The 17,681-nt window shown below is 46.7% G+C and overlaps 1 protein-coding gene across 1 annotated transcript in view; it reads right to left on the bottom strand.

Annotated features, from left to right (window-relative positions):
* Positions 1-17,681, bottom strand: part of Arhgap10 (Rho GTPase activating protein 10) — a 316,109-nt gene that overhangs the window by 230,457 nt on the left and 67,971 nt on the right. The gene's annotated exons all lie outside the window — the stretch shown is intronic.

Genomic DNA, 17,681 nt, shown 5'->3' with positions numbered 1-17,681 from the left:
AGGGGGTGATGTCCACCTTCTGCCCATGCCATGATTTGCCCCTGCCATCATAGAGCCTCTCTCCTTGAATCTATAAGCCAAAATAAAACCTTTTGTCGTGTCATTCCCCCCACCCCAGCAACGCAAACCTGACTGCAACAGTTATCCTTGGTGAGTTTCTTCTCTATGCCTCAGATTTCCCGTCTATAACTCAGATAGGGACTGGAGAGATGGCTTAGCAGTTAAGGCACTTGCCTGCAAAGCCAAAGGACCCAGGTTTGATTCCCCAGGACCCACATAAGCCAGATGCACAAGGTGGCATATGCATCTAGAGTTCATTTGCAGTGGCTGGAGGCCCTGGTGTGCGCGCATCTCTCTCTCTCTCTCAAATAAAACTCAAAGGTAAGTAATACCTATCTCATACATTGTAAAAAGTAATGAAGTAATGTTACAGAGTACATAGAACAGTATGCAACATCCTCTGAACAACATAAATATCTGTTCAAGAAATACTATTTCACAGTGATGAATAAATATGACACTAAGAACTCAGCCCAGTGCTGATATCCTCAGGAAATGTAACGCCTCACTGAAGTTCTGGGAAGATAATTTAGAGAAATGAAAATAATGTCACCATTTCTTTAGACCCGGCTGGCCTCAGATTCCCCTTCCAGGCTACTGCAGGCAGCCCTTTGGATCCCTGACATGCACAGTCTCCAACTCAAGTTAGAGCTCTGCCCAGCAGGCAAATGTTCCCTGCCCACACATAAAGGAGCAGACGCAAAAGGGGGAAATGAAGATTCAAGTCCAGAAATGCCCCTCCCTATGTATGATGTTACAGAGTATGGAAGTGTTTAATACAAGCTGGTTTCCAGCATTTTTTCTGTTTTCCATTTATTTTTTTAAAAAAGAAGTAATATCCTACACTGGAGAAATGTCTCAGCGGTTAAGGCATCTGACTACAACCCCTAGCGACCCAGGTTTCATTCACTACTACCCAAGTAAAGCCAGATGTGCAAAGCAGTGCATGCATCTGGAGTTCATTTGCAGTGGCTAGAGGCCCTGGAGCACCCATTCATTCATTCTCATTCATATTCATATTCTCTCTCTCTCTTCCTCCCTCCCTCCCCTTCTCCCTTTCCTTGCAAATAAAATATGTTAAAAGGCTGGGCTTGGTGGCACATGACTTTAATCTCAGCACTTGGGAGGGAGAGATAAGAGGACTGCCATGAGTTAGAGGCCACCCTGAGACTACATGGTGAATCCTGGTCAGCGTGGGCTAAAGCAAGATCCTACCTCAGGGGGAAAAAAAAATTAAAAAGAAATAGTATCCCTTGCCTCAGTAAGAAAGCTCTAAAGTACAATTATCTGAAAGACCAACTTTGAAGAAACACTGGGGTAAAGTTGAATATTCAGGAAAGAAGTAGGGATGATGAGCCCAAACAACCCAACCACTCAGAAGCAAACATGGAGGGACATCTTTCTCGGAATTTTATAGGACAGTCATTAGGCCAATCACTAGCATCACCTACATGGGCCTACCGAGTCATCCAAAATCCTATAGAAGGTTAATGGGATGCAGACGGACTTGGCTTCATGTAAACCAAAACTCGCCTACTTCATTACAAAGGGCTGCCTCCTTACAGGTAACCATGACATACAAATACCACGACATGGACCACAGGGGGTTGGGTAGAACGCAACCTACTGCTGAGCATGGGACAGCACCACAGGGGAAGTCTTGGATTCTAAGCTAAGCTAATAATAGTTAATTTTTTATATTTATTTTATTTATGTATTATTTGAGAGAAAGAGTCGGGGGGGGGGGAGCGAGAGAAAATAGATGAGCCAGGCCTCCAGCCACTGCAAGTGGACTCCAGATGTGTGTGCCACCACGTACCTCTCTGGCTTACATGGGTTCTGGGAAATCAAACCTGGGTCCTTAGGCTTTGCAGTCAAGTGCCTTAACCACTAAGCCATCTCTCCAGCCCACAGTTGACCAATTCTTAACATCGATATCACTACCATGCTTTTCATTATCACAACTCAACTGTACTGTGAATCAAGAGAAGACAGATTTGCCCCTTTGTTGTTTTAGAAACTGCTCCAAAGTCTAAACAAGTGACTGGCGTACGGACAACCTATGCTGCAGTTTCACCCACAGTGATGAGAATTCGAACCACTGTATGATCACCGAGGCTCCCAGGATGTTTAATTTCCTTCTTTGCCCAGATCACAGTTGTTTTTAAGTAAAACACTGTTAGTGAGAAACACATGGAGTTGGGAAGCAAATGGGGGGAACAAGTAACCCCAGAGAGAAGATGAGAGCCATTGTTGGGCACAAGCTGCACTCCTCAGACCATCAGGAGCCATTACCCAAAAGACATGAGGGTTGACTGTTTGCCGTGCCCTGTTCCTGCTGTGCAGAGCTTCTGCCTCAAATTCCCAAAGACCTTCACCTCAACTCCGACACAACTTTCTAGAGAGTTCTGGAGTCGGGAGATGTAAATATTTTGTATTATCAATTTAACCAAAAGTCCTTTAGAAAAAGACTTAAAAATAAGCCTGTGTTAACTTTGAAAACATTTATGGAAGTATTTATATGTGTCTGGAGAGATGGCTCAGCAGTTAAGGCAATTGCCTGCAAAGTCTCAACAACCTACGTTCAATTCTCCAGTACCCATGTAAAGGCAGACGCACAATATAGCCCTGCACCTGAAGTTCACTGACGTCGCTGAAGGCCCAGGCTTGCCCATTCTCCCCTCCTCACCGCCTCTTCCCCCCTCCCACTTACAGAAAAATATTTATGTAAGGCTGAATTTGCATACCTACATACAAAGTTGGGTCACATGAAAAAAAAAAAAAAAAGCTGACTTCCAAGCCAGGCGAGGTGACACACACCTTTAATCCCAGCACTCAGGAGGCAGAGGTAGGAGGATCACTGTGAGTTTGAGGCCATCCTAAAACTACATAGTGAATTGAGCTAAAGTGAAACCTTACCTTGAAAATGCAAAGAAAGGGCTGGAGAGATGGCTTAGCGGTTAAGCGCTTGCCTGTGAAGCCTAAGGACCCCAGTTCGAGGCTCGGTTCCCCAGGTCCCACGTTAGCCAGATGCACAAGGGGGTGCACGCGTCTGGAGTTCGTTTGCAGAGGCTGGAAGCCCTGGCGCGCCCATTCTCTCTCTCTCTCTCCCTCTATCTGTCTTTCTCTCTGTGTCTGTCACTCTCAAATAAATAAATAAAAAATTTAAAAAAACATATAACAAAAAAAAGAAAATGCAAAAAAAAAATTTTTAAAAGCCTACTTCTAACACTAACACACACACACGCGCACGCTCACTCACTCATGCGCACGCACGCACGCTCCCCCCCCCCCATCTCTGTCTCTCGGGGAGGAGGTAAGCAATGTTGGACATCTGGCATATATACTCCTCAGTTCTTCTCGGCCATGCATTAGTCTCTGGGTTTGGTTTTTATTTGTTTATCTCATTTAATAAAGAAAGAATAATGAAAAAATAAATAATTATGTGGTTTTCTCCATTTGTCCAACTGGGTGCCACAGAGAAAGTGTTATAGAGAAATACTTTGAGAAGCAACTGGCTTCTACAAAGTGTACAAAAACTGCCTAACGGGGCTGGAGAAGTGCCTTAGAGGTTAAGGCCCTTGCCTGTGGAGCCTAAGGACCCAGAATCAATTCCCCAGGACCCAACATAAGCCAGGTACACAAGGTGGCGCATGCGTATGGAGTTCATTTGCAGCATTTAGACACCCTGGAACACCCATTCTCTCCCTCCCTCTTTCATAAGTAAATAAAACTAATAAAATATTTAAAGCCTGTTGTAGAGTGAGACCCTATCTTGGAAAACCAAAAGTAAATAAATAATAAATAAAATAAAGACGACTACTTGAGGGCTGGAGAGATGGCTTAGCGGTTAAGCGCTTGCCTGTGAAGCCTAAGGACCCCAGTTTGAGGCTCGATTCCCCAGGACCCATGTTAACCAAATGCACAAGGGGTGCACGCGTCTGGAGTTCGTTTGCAGTGGCTGAAGGCCCTGGCGTGCCCATTCTCTCTCTCTCTCTCTCTGCCTTTCTCTCTGTGTCTGTCACTCTCAAATAGACAAATAAAAAACGAACAAAAAAATTAAAAAAAAACAACGACTACTTGATAGAAAGCCCCATATACTGCCAAATTAAGAGATTAATTTGTTTGGGTGGTAGCACCCATCATAATTACAGCGCTTTCTTTCTTTGAAGTAGAATGCCAATGGTGATGACAACCTGCAGGAGAGCTTTTGCAAGAAGAAATATTTTACAAGGTCATTCAGAAGGTATGTTAGTTTAGATTTTATCAGAAAATTACTAGCACTAAAATTGGGACAAATATACAGCAGTGATTCCGTCTCAGTCAACGTAATTGAAGGCTGGATTGTTTCTTTATGCGGACAAGGCTTCACCTTATATGAAGAATCTGGTGTGTCCATGTTTATCATTCTGCAGCCCAGAGCCCTGCGGCCTAGACTCGGGTCTCATCTTTCTACTGCAACAGTAAGTGGACAAACTATAAGTGGCCAAGATTCCTCAGCCAAAGCCTAGCTCGGTGGTCTGGGGTCTGCAGTTACCTCTCAGCAGAGCCCCTTAACCTGACTGATTCCCAAGGATTTCCCTACAAGGTGGTTCAGTCTGATCTGCTGGAGGCAGGAAAATAACTCCTCCCATTTTTCTGACATTGTTACTTGCTATTTATTTATTTATTTTGTGGGGTTTTTTGTTTGTTTGGTCTTGGTTTTGGTTTTTCGAGGTAGGGTCTCACTCTGGCCCAGGCTGACCTGGAATTTACTATGGAGTCTCAGGGTGGCCTTGAACTCATGACGATCCTCCTACCTCTGCCTCCCTAGTGCTGGGATTAAAGGTGTGCGCCACCACACCCAACTTGTTACTTGCTTTTTAAAAAATTCTACATCTAATGAATTGGAGAGATGGCGCAGTCAGCAAAGGGGCTCACCCTGCAAGCACGAGCGCCTAAAATCCCCAGCACACACTTGATGCTGGCGCAGTGCCTTGGGCCTGTCCCCCTCAGTGCTGGGGGAGGTCAAGCCAGGATCGCCCCTGCCCAGCACTTCCTGGCTAGCCAGTCAGACCAATAGGTAAGCTCTGGGTTCTCTGAGACACTATCCCAAAAACAAGTAAGATGAGGAGACACCTGCATCAGCCTCTGGCTTGACCACACACCCTTTAAGATGGAATGACAAGGGGCAAGATGGCATACACTTGCTTCTCACTGCCCCTGCCCACCCACTCCCACCAAGTAATATAAACCCTAGTAATGTGAGGCAAGAGAAAAATGCTGAAAGGTGGCATGAAGGCCAGCGTGTGACCGCAGAACTGAACAGCACCAGGCTCGGCGCGGTGGCTCACGCCTACGATCCTGGCAGTCATGAGGCCGAGCTTGAAGCCAGCCTGGGCTGCGAAGTGAGTTCCAGGTCCGCCTGGGCTACAGCAAGACCATGTGCTGTGTAGGAAAGTTCCTCCCAATTGAAAAGTGACCTCTAGGAAAGTAAAGGGTGCCAGACAGGTCTACAGGTCTGGAAGAACCACAACTTAAAAGGTCCCCAGGGCTGGAGAGATGGCTTAGTGGTTAAGTACTTGCCTGTGAAGCCTAAGGACCCCGGTTCAAGGCTCGGCTCCCCAGGTCCCACGTTAGCCAGATGCACAAGGGGGCGCACACGTCTGGAATTCGTTTGCAGAGGCTGGAAGCCCTGGCGTGCCCATTCTCTCTCTCTCTCCCTCTATCTGTCTTTCTCTCTGTGTCTGTCGCTCTCAAATAAATAAATAAATAATTTTAAAAGGACCCCAAACAGCCGGGGGGGGGGGGGGTGGCGCACGCCTTTAATCCCAGCACTCGGGAGGCAGGCGTAGGAGGATCACTGTGATTTTTAGGCCACCCTGAGATTACATAGTGAATTCCAGGTCAGCTTGAGCTAGATTGAGACCCTATCTCCAAAAAATTTTAAAAAGAAAATGAAAGAAAAAGAAAAAGGTCCCCAAAGTTATAGGAGCTGTCAACTGCTGAAGTGCAGATTCTGACCAGTGCTGTATAAAATTTTTTTTCCAAAATATTTTTTATTTATTTGAGAGACAGAAAGAGGCAGAGGAGAGGGAGAGAGAATGGGAACACCAGGGCATCCAGCTGCTGCAAACCAACTCCAGATACATGCACCACCTTGTGCATCTGGCTTACCATGGGTCCTGGGGAATCAAATCTGAGTCCTTTGGCTTCACAGGCAAGCGCCTTAACCACTAAGCCATCTCTCCAGACCTGTGCAGAAATTCTCGATGGCTCATCACTTAAGGTGCTTGCCTGCAAAGCTTAATGACTGGAGTCTGATTCCCCAGTACCCACATAAAGTCATATGCACAGTGTCATGTGCATCTGGAGGTTTGTTTGCAGCAGCTGGAGGCCCTAAAATGCACATTTTCTGTTTCTGTTTCTCTCTCTCCCTGCTTGCAAATAAATAAATATTTAAAAATTCTATCTTGAGGGGAGGAGTGACTCAAGAGGACAAGTCTTGGAGAACCCTCCCTAAGGCTCTAAAAAAGGGGAAACAATTGCTTGGAGAGATTTTCCCCCAACACCCCCTATCTTGCCTAGCTGTCTCAAAGTCAGGTAAGTGTGCCCGAGACTCACTGAGCTGCCAAGCCAGAGCCACCCGCACGTCCTGCAGTCAGCTCCAGAGATCCGGCTTTCATGAGCCGCTGGCCGGCCGAGCCGAGGTGGGCTCCTGAGGATGCAGCCGTCATCCCCGCTCCTCTAAGCAGCCCTCGCACTGCTGGGTAAGGAACCCCTGGAAACTCAATGGCACACCAAACTGGTGCGGGTGCAATCATACTTTGGTCTATGGTGTGAACCCTATCTTGTTGTTGTTTGCTTTTTTGTTTTTTTCTTTCTTTGTTTATTTTTATTTATTTATTTGACAGACAGAGAAAGAGGGAAAAAGAAAGAATGGGCACATCAGGGCCTCCAGCCACTGTAAACGAACTCCAGATGTATGTGCACCACTTCTCACATCTGGCTTACGTGGGTACTGAGGAATCGAGCCTCGAACCGGGGTCCTTAGGCTTCACAGGCATGCATTTATCACTAATGCCATCTCTCCAGCCCTGTCTTGTGTTTTTTTTTTTTTTTTTTTTTTTTTTTTTTTTGAAGTAGGATCTCACTCTAGCCCAGGCTGACCTGGAATTCACTATGTAGTCTCAGGGTGGCCTCAAACTCATGACAATCCTCCTACCTCTGCCTCCCGAGTGCTGGGATTAAGGCGTGCACAGCTATGCACAGCAATATGGGGGGGGGGGGGGGTGGTAAGTCCTGTATCTTCAGAGAACTGATGTTCAAGTCTCCCCAAGGATAAAGTTTTACATGATACCACGCCTGAGGTGAGGGTGGCATGGGGGAGGAGAGGCAAAGGCAAAAAAGATATGATGCATCCTTCAACAAAGAAGGAAGCCAGCCCCCACTGGCCCCTCACAACAGATGGCAAAGTAGCGGGCTTATTCCTACCCCTACAGCAATGGTGCACTCCTGTGATGGAATCAGGCAAGGTCAACACCAGCCAAACGATCCATCTATAACCCCACGAACAATTAGCATCTCAAAGTCAAGGCGTGTACAATGGAGCAGGCAGACCCAGGAAGTCTGGTTCAATGCAGCCCAATACTCCTTCCTTTGCCCAGAGATGTGAGTGATTAGAGAGGCTCAATAATAACTCAGTTCTTCCAGACCTCTTCAGATGGGGAATCCAGCCACAGTCCAATCAGGGAAGTCCCCGAGTCTTCATAGGCCCGAAACTACCTTTCCCCCTTGGGGAGACAGCTCATAGGCCAATCTAGGGGAACCCCCTTCTGCCCTCAATGACCAGCAGCAGCAAGGAGTTAGCAGACCTAAACAGCTGATCAGCCAAGCCGACTGACATATTTCCACAAAGACTTTCACGAAGGAATTGTCAATAGAGCCACACAAATGCACACCAGGACCTGTGGCTAACACTGAAGTGGTAGCCGCTGCTGAAACAGGAGTTTGCTAGGATCCCGAGTATCTTCACAAGCACCAGTGAGAATACAGCAAAATCAGCTGTCTGAACAATAAACAGGGAAGCCACCAGCCAAGGGAGAAAAGACTATCAACAGAGGCGAACCCCGCAGCAAAGCAGTAGCCTGAAATACACAGTCAGGATTTTAAGGCAGCTGCCGTCACAGGGCTTCAACAATCAATTATGGATTCTGTTGAGACAAGTCAGAAGGCAGAAAACCTCAACAAAAAAAAAACCAGAAATGACTCTGAAGAAGGACCCAACAAACTGCAGAACCTAAAAATACAATAGGGGCTGCAGAGACGGCTCAGCGGTGCTTCCCGGCAGTCTAACAACGAGGGTTCGATTCCCCAGCACCCACGTAAAGCCATGCGCAAAGTGGCATGCATGCATCTGGAGTTCATTCGCAGTGAGGGCCTCCAGCCACTGCAAATGAATTCCAGATGCTTGTGATCCCTTGTGCATCTGGCTTAAGTGGGTCCTGGAGATTCAAACCGGATCCTTTGGCTTTGCAGGCAAACTCCTTAACCACTAAGCCATCTCTCCAGCCCCAACTTTTTTTTTTTTTTTTTTTAAGTACAATAGCAGAAAGGAACAAAAGCTCACTCAGCTAGACTAAATAGTAGGTTGGAAAGAACAGGACAGAATCAGTGAGATGAGGAAAGAGCACTTAGAGCTCAATCTTAATGTCTGGAGAGTGGTGAGAAAATCAACAGCCCATGGAGCATGTGCAAGAGCCGACATCTTTATCATCGGAGCCCCAGCAGGAAAGGAGAAAGAAGGGAGCTAAAAGTATTCAAAGATATTGGGCCTGAAAACTTTTCACGTCTGGTGAAAGGCATATGCCAATTTAAGAGACCAACAAATGAATGGACCTGTGTAAACGGGGCCAGTTTCTTCCACCATTACGGAACTTTCTCTGGATAATGGAAGCTTCAAATAAATCCCATTCCTCCCGTAAGCTGTGTCTCGTTTGGAGGTGTAGCCATCATTCCAGCAGTGTGGAGCTGACTGCAACAGGAAAGCCACTGGACCACAAGGACAGACAGAAACCATGAGCCAAAATACAAGTCATTCCTCTAAAGAATCACGTCACATCCCTAGCTCATTCCTCCTCTACTACTGAGACAGAGGAAGAAGGGAAAGTTATGGGGACACGAGAAAAGAAAACCCCTCATGCAGGCATCTGGGCTAAGCCTCTCACCAAACAGAGACGCAAAAATCCCGGCACAATTAACAACTGCTTAGGAATGTTCTCCTGTGTATTTAAAGAGAGAGAGAAGGAGAGAGGGAGAGATGACTGGAACACCAGTGTCTCCTCCTGCTGCTGCTGCTGCTAACAGAAGCACGCACCACTTTGAGTGGCTGGCTTTATGTGAACACTGGGTAATACAGCCCTGGCAGCAAGGCTTTACAAGCAAGTGCCTTTTCCTGTTCAGCCATCTTTCTAGCCCACTTTTTTTCCTGTCTCAGCTGTAAACCTGCAACTCTATTCGGGCTCCTCCTGAAATTCTTTTCACTCTCATGAGTATCAGGGTTTGCGTAAGTTGAGGTCTCTAGAAGCCTGCAGGAACTCTTCAAGGTGTTGAGGGCGACAGTGTGGAGCTTGTCTCAGTCCCTTCTCCAGTAACAATACCGCAGAAAGAAATCAAACACAGAAATAGCTCTAACTAGTCTACTGCTACTTGAAGAGCACAGGAAAATGGGTTGCGATCCCCTAAAGCCTAAAGTGTAACATTGCAGAAGTCAATCACGCAAACAGGTCCTCATCTGGTCACCTCACATTAACTGCCACCAGACACTGGAGAACGATGCACAACCCCTACCTTCAAGGAGCTTGTGTATCAGAAAAAGACAAATCTTGGGCTGGAGAGATGGTTTAGCGGTTAGGCATTTACCTGTGAAGCCAAAGGACCCAGGTTTGATTCCTCAGAACCCATGTAAGCCAGATATACAAGGTGGTGCATGTGTCTGGAGTTTGTTTGCACTGGCGCAACCATTCATATTCTCTCTTTCTCCCTTCTCCCCCCTTTCTCCCTGCCTCTATTTCCCTCTCAAATAAATTATTTAAAAAAAAAAGAAAAGGATGAATCTGAGACCCCAAAGGCTCTCATCTGGTCACCTCACATTCACTGTTCCAGACACCGTAATAAATGATGCCTTCAAAGCACTGCACCAGGAGCTGTGTCAAAAAGAAAGGCTGGAGCCGGGCGTGGTGGCGCATGCCTTTAATCCCAGCACTCAGGAGGCAGAGATAGGAGGATCGCCATGAGTTCAAGGCCACCCTGAGACTACAGAGTTAATTCCAGGTCAGCCTGGACCAGAGTGAGACCCTACCTCGAAAAACCAAAAAAAAAAAAGAAAAAGAAAGGTTGGAAGTCTAAGGACCCAGGTTCGATCCTCCAGGTCCCACAGAGGCCAGATGCACATGGTGGCACTGTCTGGAGTTCCTTTGTAGTGGCTAGAGGCCCTGACAACACCCAGTCTTCCTCCCTCCCTCCCTCCCTCTTTCTCTTTCTCTCGCTGCCCCTCGGTCTCAAATAAATAAATGCTCAATTTCTTTGAGTGGATGCAGGAAAGTCCTGTGCGCCACTTGCTAGTGGCCCCTCAGGCAAAGGAATGTAATTTCAGACCAAAAGAGAAGGGAGATTTTTCTCACAGGAAGTTTTCTAGTAAAAGAAGGAAAATGTGGGGGTGGGAGACTAGGGTAGCTGAGGGTGAAGGGTGTGGGGGGGGGGGACGCAGGAACGCACAGCACTCTTTTACAAGGCGCTTTCCACAGGCAAGCAGACAACATTACACCGCCAATGCTGACCTTGACCACGAGCTGCCACCTTACAAAGTCATGGGAGAAATTAGACTGTTCCTAGCTAGTATACTTACATAGAACTGACTGCAATCCATAGCACAGGTGGCTGCAAACCTCAAAGCACGCTTAGTACACTGAGGCTTGTTATTTATTTTTCATGCTCAAGTACAAATGGTGACATGCTGGAACCAATCCAGATATCCATCAGAAGGGTTTCGGCTAAATAATTACGCAGAGCAGAGATCAGAAGAAAGAAATCAGGTTCGAAACACCTAGTGGCCCTCTGGTCTGTCTGGTGGCGTGGAGAAAATGGAATGCAAACAGCTGCATAATCCACACACATATGCAAAAGCACAGAGACCTCTGGGCCTAGCAGCCATTGCCACTGACCAGAGCGGCTGTGATTACTCCAAAGAGACCCTTTACAAGCTACAGGGCTCGGGCTGGGCATGCAGCTCAGCTGGTAAGAGGGCTTCCCTGGGGTTCCATCACCAGCATCACATAAAACTAGTTGTCCCTGTACTCCAAGAAGGGGAGCCAGGAGAATCAGAAGTTTGAGGCCAGGCTGGGATACATGAAAGAGCCTATCTCAAAAAATAATAATAATAATAATTAAAATCAGGCTGCAGAGAGAGATGGCTTAGCAGTTCCGGCGCTTGCCCGCAAAGTCCAAGGACCCAGGTTCGATGCCCCAGAACCCACGTAAAGCCAGATGCACAAGGTCAGCAAGTGCTTTTGGAGTTCATTTTCAGCGGCTGGAGGCCCTGGTGCACCCATTAAACAAAATTAAAATTTAAAAATAACTAAAAAGCACACACACAAAAGCTAGGGCCTATTTAGCGTCCTTCACAGAAGAAGGGAGAAAAAGGGTCAGAACCAAACCTGAGATTCCAACCACATACTTTCTAGGTCCCTCTCCCTCAGCTATCTGGACTTCCGGTCCAGCTGTCCACTGCCTCTGGCAGTGCTGTCAAGTACAGAAGGTGGGAAAATTAACTGAAGGGGGAGACTCTACGCAGCTAAAAGAAAGTTATTGCCCATTCCAGGGTCGGTTTTTTCAGGGATGAAGATGCTTGGGGTCACATCCACTTTTGTTAAGTAACCCTCACCGTGCTCCTGTAAAATAACCCAATAAACTCATTGGTTTACCAAGCTAGGCTTTGATGGGGTCATCACTCTGCTCTGTCGGTGGCCCCTTATAAGATGGAGGCATCTGGGCTGGGGAGATGGCTTAGCTGTGTTAAGGCACTTGCTTGCGAAGCCTAAGGACCCAAGCTCGATTCCCCAAGACCCACATAAGCCAGATGCACAAGGGATACATGTGTCTGGGGTTCATCTGCAGTGGCTGGAGGCCCATTCTCTTTCCGTCAGATACATAATTTTTTAAGTATTTAAAAGAAAAGTAGGCATTGATTCATGTCTCTCTGAAAAAACTTAATATGGCAAAAGAATGCATACTCTTATTTCTAGAAGATATAAAACATATGCAAATAAGTAAATAAATACGCTTGTTCTATTCCTGTCTTGAATTCAGAAGAGTCAGAATACTCCATTCAGGTATACATGTATAAGTGTGCTTCTCCGTGTACATGCTAAAATGCAAAGGTGATTTTTAATGGGGATTAATTATAGGGTCCTCTGCATGTTGTGAGAACTAAAATTATGTTACAGAGATGAACTGTACATTAATGTTGTCTGCCCGATACCAGGGTGTGTGCACAATTAATACTAGATCCTCTTATCATCTGCCCAGTACTGACCACAGAAGCGGCATTATTAAATGTTCACTGCGCCGGGCGCGGTGGCGCACGCCTTGAATCCCAGCACTCAGGAGGCAGAGGTAGGCTGATCACTGAGTCTGAGGCCAGCCTGAGACTACATAGTGAAGTCCAGGTCAGAAATTCCAGGGGCTAGAGGCCCTGGGTTTCCCACCAGGAATAGATGGTAAGACCCTATTGCTGAAGACTCCACATACTTGGGCTGCAAGGCCACTGAGAGATCCTGCTGGAACTGAGCTGATAACTTCCTCCATGTAGACCAGCTGACAGAAAGCTGGAAAAAGCCATTCTACATGTAGTTCAATGGGAGAAAGAGATACCACCAGTGAAGATACTCAACAATGGATACTGCAAGCCTTATTATAATTGGCCAGTCAGGCCAAGTGAGCCAATGGGTGCAATGGTGGCAAGTCTGTCATGGTGGAAACCAACTGCCCTCCAATTGGACTGGAGGCCCACTCCATGGGGAGGGGGGACACATCCCTGATAATGAAAACTTAAAACAGGGGTAATCATGAGCCCTAGGGGTGTAACATCTGCTGATGTCTGGATAAGTGTATATACTATGCTTACCAAACTGCCCAATAAGCACTTCTCTTAATATTTATACCCTTATATTAATGCTACTCTCACTGTGGGTAGAGAACCTTCTCTTTTCAGATGGCAGTGACTTTGGGATGACTCAGAAGGTATCATAGTGCTGGAAAGAAGTGACTAGAGTACTGAGTAACAACATCTCGATCACACCTTCCAAGGCTCAGGGTCTAATGCGGAAGAGGTGGCGGAAAGAATGTAAGAGCCAAAGGAAAGGTAGGAATCCTTACAACGTGCTCCTTCCACACATAAAATGGCCTGCATATCCATGACCTCACAGTGCCTGACACTACCTACACAAGACCATCATAAGAGGAGGAAAAGATCATGACATCAAAATAAAAGAGAGACTGATTGAGATAGGGAGGGGATATGATGGAGAGTGCAGTTTCAAAGGGGAAAGTGGGGGTGAGGGAGGGTATTACCATGGGATAATTTTTATAATCATGGCAAATGTTAATAAAAATTGAGAGAAAAAAAAAGTGAGGGCTGGAGAGATGGCTTAGCAGTTAAGGCGTTTGCCTACAAAGCCAAAGGACCATTCAATTCCCCAGGATCCACATAAGCCAGATGCACAAGGTGGCACATGTGTCTGGAGTTCGTTTGCAATGGCTAGAGGCCCTGGTGCGCCCATTCTTTCCCCACCCTGCCTCTTTCTGGATCTCTCAAATAAATAATTTTTTAAAAAAATTGAAAAAGAAAATAAATGAAATTCCAGGGGCTAGAAAACAAGGCCCTAGACTGGGGGGGGGGGGGGTGAAGATTCATTGAATACCTAATTTCTCGAGTGAAATGAATCAAAACTACTGTGTAAGTTTCCCATGCGCTGACACTAGGCACCACGATTAGGTTGAAGCCCACCTTCCCTGTACCCGCCTCCCAAAGGAAACAGCCCGTGCCAGGCGGCAGGTACACTCTCGCAGCACAGCCTGGCAAACGCTCAACAGTGTCTCCCTTCTGCGCCTTGCAGAATACACTAACAATAAAAAAATTATTTGAAAATCATAAAACATTTTAACAGGACCATATAATAATATCCCTTCTCGGCTTTATTGGGGCAGGTGCTGAAAACCTACTTTGTGGGTGAACTTCGTGTTAAAAAAGAAATGCCCATGTGTCTCTACTTGTTCATTTAGCCAGTCATTCCACAAATCCCATGAGCTACAAAGATGGAGGAAGCCAGGCTCTTGCTTTCCAAGAAACTTATTGCTAAAGCAGGAAGGCCCTTGAGTGGCCATGGACTTGGTTTCGCAAGGCACTTGAGCAGTCGGCTCGGGGTTGTTTTTATGTGAACTCCTTGACTTGGTAGTTGTTTCTGGACAACCTGAATAGTGGACATAGCAAACGTAAGGCAGGGGGCGGGGAGGGAATTGACTGCTTTCTATGTAGGCATCAGAGGCTTTTCATTCCCTACCCAGAGCCCACACAGGGATAGACAAACTCCTTTGTGTTCATCTAACACGCTAACAAGGCTCTGCTTCCAACTTCTACAATATAAAAGTCGATTCTTTCTATAGACGGGGTCCATCCAGACTCCAGCCATCTTGTTTCCCGAGTTGTAAGTTAACTCCTAGGATGTTGCTCTGAAGTCATGTTTTTTTCCCCCATTCTCAGATGTTATTGATTTTTTTTCTTTTTTTTTGGTTTTGTTTTCCCAAGGTAGCATCTCACCCTAGCCCAAGCTAACCTGCAATTCATTCTATAGTCCCATGCTGGCCTCAAACTCACAGCAATCCTCCTACCTCTGCCTCCCCAGTGCTAGGGATATAGGCATGTGCTACCACGCCCAGATTTTTTTTTAAATAATCACAGATGTGTATTCCATAGGGTGCTCATTACATTTTGCCCAGTACTGTCAAGTATTGTGCATACTTAAACACCTACTTTTTTGCACATCGAACATGTGTGCATGTATGTATGTGTGGGTGCATGTGTTTGTGTGAACACACATGAACATGGGTACACAGGCATACTTGAAAGCCAGAGAACCTAGGGTGTTAGCCTCAGAAATGCCGTCCACCTGTTTATTTTGTTGTTGTTGTTGTGTTGTTTTGTTTTGTTGTTCTTTTCAAAGTAAGGTTCCACTATAGCCCAGGCAGATCTGGAATTCGCTATGTAGTCTCACGGTGGCCTCAAACTCACGGCGCTCCTCCTACCTCTGCCTCCCGAATGCTGGGACTAAAGGCTGCGCGGCCTCTGCCTGTTTTTGAGACAGCGTCTCTCATTGGCCTGAAGCTCGCCAATCAGGGCGGTCAGCCTAGCCAGTAAGCTCCAGGAATGCTGCATTCCAGCTGCGCTCTGCCGTCACTCAGCATCTTCATTTCAGCACTAGGATCAAACTGGGGTGCTCGCGTTTGCAAGGCAAGCTCTCTAGGCACTGAGCTATCTCCCCATTCCCAACTACACTGCTGTGGGACAGCAGGGCATGCATGCGTGTGGATGCACACGTGTGTGTGTGTGTGTGTGTGTGTGTCCACACACAGGAGGTCAGAGGTCCACATGAGGTGTCTCTATCATTCAATCATCTCATTTTGAGACAGGGTCTCTCACTGAACCCATAGGTCACCCATTCATCTAGACAGTTTAGACTTCTGGTTAAGATGGCAGTGTAGAAACCACACCAAAGCAGACTAGGGGAGAAAAAAAAACCCTCCAGCAACTAGACAAGTTAGCCAGCCAGCTTTGGGGGGTCCTCCTGTCTCCACCCTCCCAGTGCTACAATTAAAGGCACGTTACCAGGCCCAGCATGTTACACACCGCTGCGGGTTCAAACTCAGATCCTCATGCCTGCACAGCAAACACTTTTCCTGCTGAGTCACCTCACCAGCCTCAACACCTACGTTATTAAATATGGGGGGGGGGCCTTGCCACTGCAAACAAACTCTAGTCACTTGCACCACGCTGTGCACATCTGGTTTCATGTACATACTGAGGAGCTGAACCCAGGCCAGCAGGCTTTGCAAGCAAACATCTTTAACCACTGAGCCATCTCCCCAATTGATATCACCTACGTTTAACAGCTCTTTGATCCAGGTCCCCACAAGACTCCCATGCTTTCATAATGCTCAGTTGTCTGAGCTCATAATCTGAATCTTAAAACACATCAGGATAAACCACACTGGACAAAAATGAAACATACTGCAAAAGGAACCTACGAACACCGTGAAAACTTAAGAGATCTATAAGAATTTTTTTTTAAAAAAAGTTACAGAGTAGCAGGAATCAACACAAGTGAAAACTGAGTACAAACCAATCCCATCCCCTTTGCCATCCAATGTCAGATTGCCAGCAAACGGCAGGTTCTTTTCATTCAACACCAGCGTTCTCTAGCAGTTAGTAACATGGGTTCAAGTGTTCCTCCACCACCTTTCCACACGAGCTGCTAAGTTACAGGGACAGCAAACCTTCCCACCCAACTCCACCAAGCTAACAAATCTTTACTAATGACAATCCACACCCAAAAAGTACACATTGAGCAGAAAATGTGGGGCAACCTGCTCTGGGTAATAAAATTGTGTCCTACCCTGGGGAAGGAGAATGGGGGGGAAGAAGCCGTTAGTAAAAGTTACTCATTAGATCACTTTAATCCAGCAGGGCCAGGAGAAAGTAGTTGAGATCATTCTGTCACGGTCATCAAGATTCACGCATTAAAGAACTACAAGCAGCCCAAACGCGTACCCCAAAGTGAAATGACAGAATATTGACACAGGAAGACATCATGCGTCAGTGAAGACAAATGAACCAAAGTCAGTCCCACCACTGGTTGGGACACACCGTACTCACAACGGCAGTGAGAAATGCCAGACCCAGCGCACAGCCAGGCTACACGCTGACAGCGCCTGATCTCGTCTGATCTCCAAAGCAAAGCCGGGTTGGGCCAGGTTCGAACTTGCAAGGGAGAGGTGCCAGGCCCAGACTGAGAGCCCACTCACTCACTGGGCATTCTGGCCTGCGGGCGGGAAGACAGCTGAACAGGTGCCCCTTACACTCTGAGGTGGTATGCGTCCCTCATTCATCGCAGGAAGTGTTTCCAGAATATTTGTGACTGATCAATGTGTAAGTGTAAGTTAGACGGTGCCGTGACAGCCACAAGGGACACAAGAAAACTTGGGCAGGGGGTGTCACACAAGACCGCACAAATGATCATGGCATTTCCAAGAGTCCCACTGCTCAACAGGTTGTCAAGAATGTCATCCTGGGGCTTGAGAGATGGCTTAGCGGTTAAGGTGTTTGCCTGAGAAGCCTAATGACCCAGGTTCGATTCCCCAGGACCCACATAAGCCAAATGCACAAGGTGGCACATGTGTCTGGACTTCGTTAGCAGTGGCTGAAGGCACTGGTGCACCATTTTCTTTATCCCTCTCCCTCCCTCCCACCAATCAATCAAATAAAATATTTTGTTTTGTTTTTTTGGTTTTTCCTACTAGGGTCTCGCTCT

Source organism: Jaculus jaculus, chromosome 12 (assembly GCF_020740685.1).
Source record: "Jaculus jaculus isolate mJacJac1 chromosome 12, mJacJac1.mat.Y.cur, whole genome shotgun sequence".
Classification (NCBI taxonomy): Eukaryota; Metazoa; Chordata; class Mammalia; order Rodentia; family Dipodidae; genus Jaculus; species Jaculus jaculus.
The sequence above is the reverse complement of the archived record's forward strand: the minus strand, read 5'-3'. Positions and strand labels throughout refer to the sequence as shown.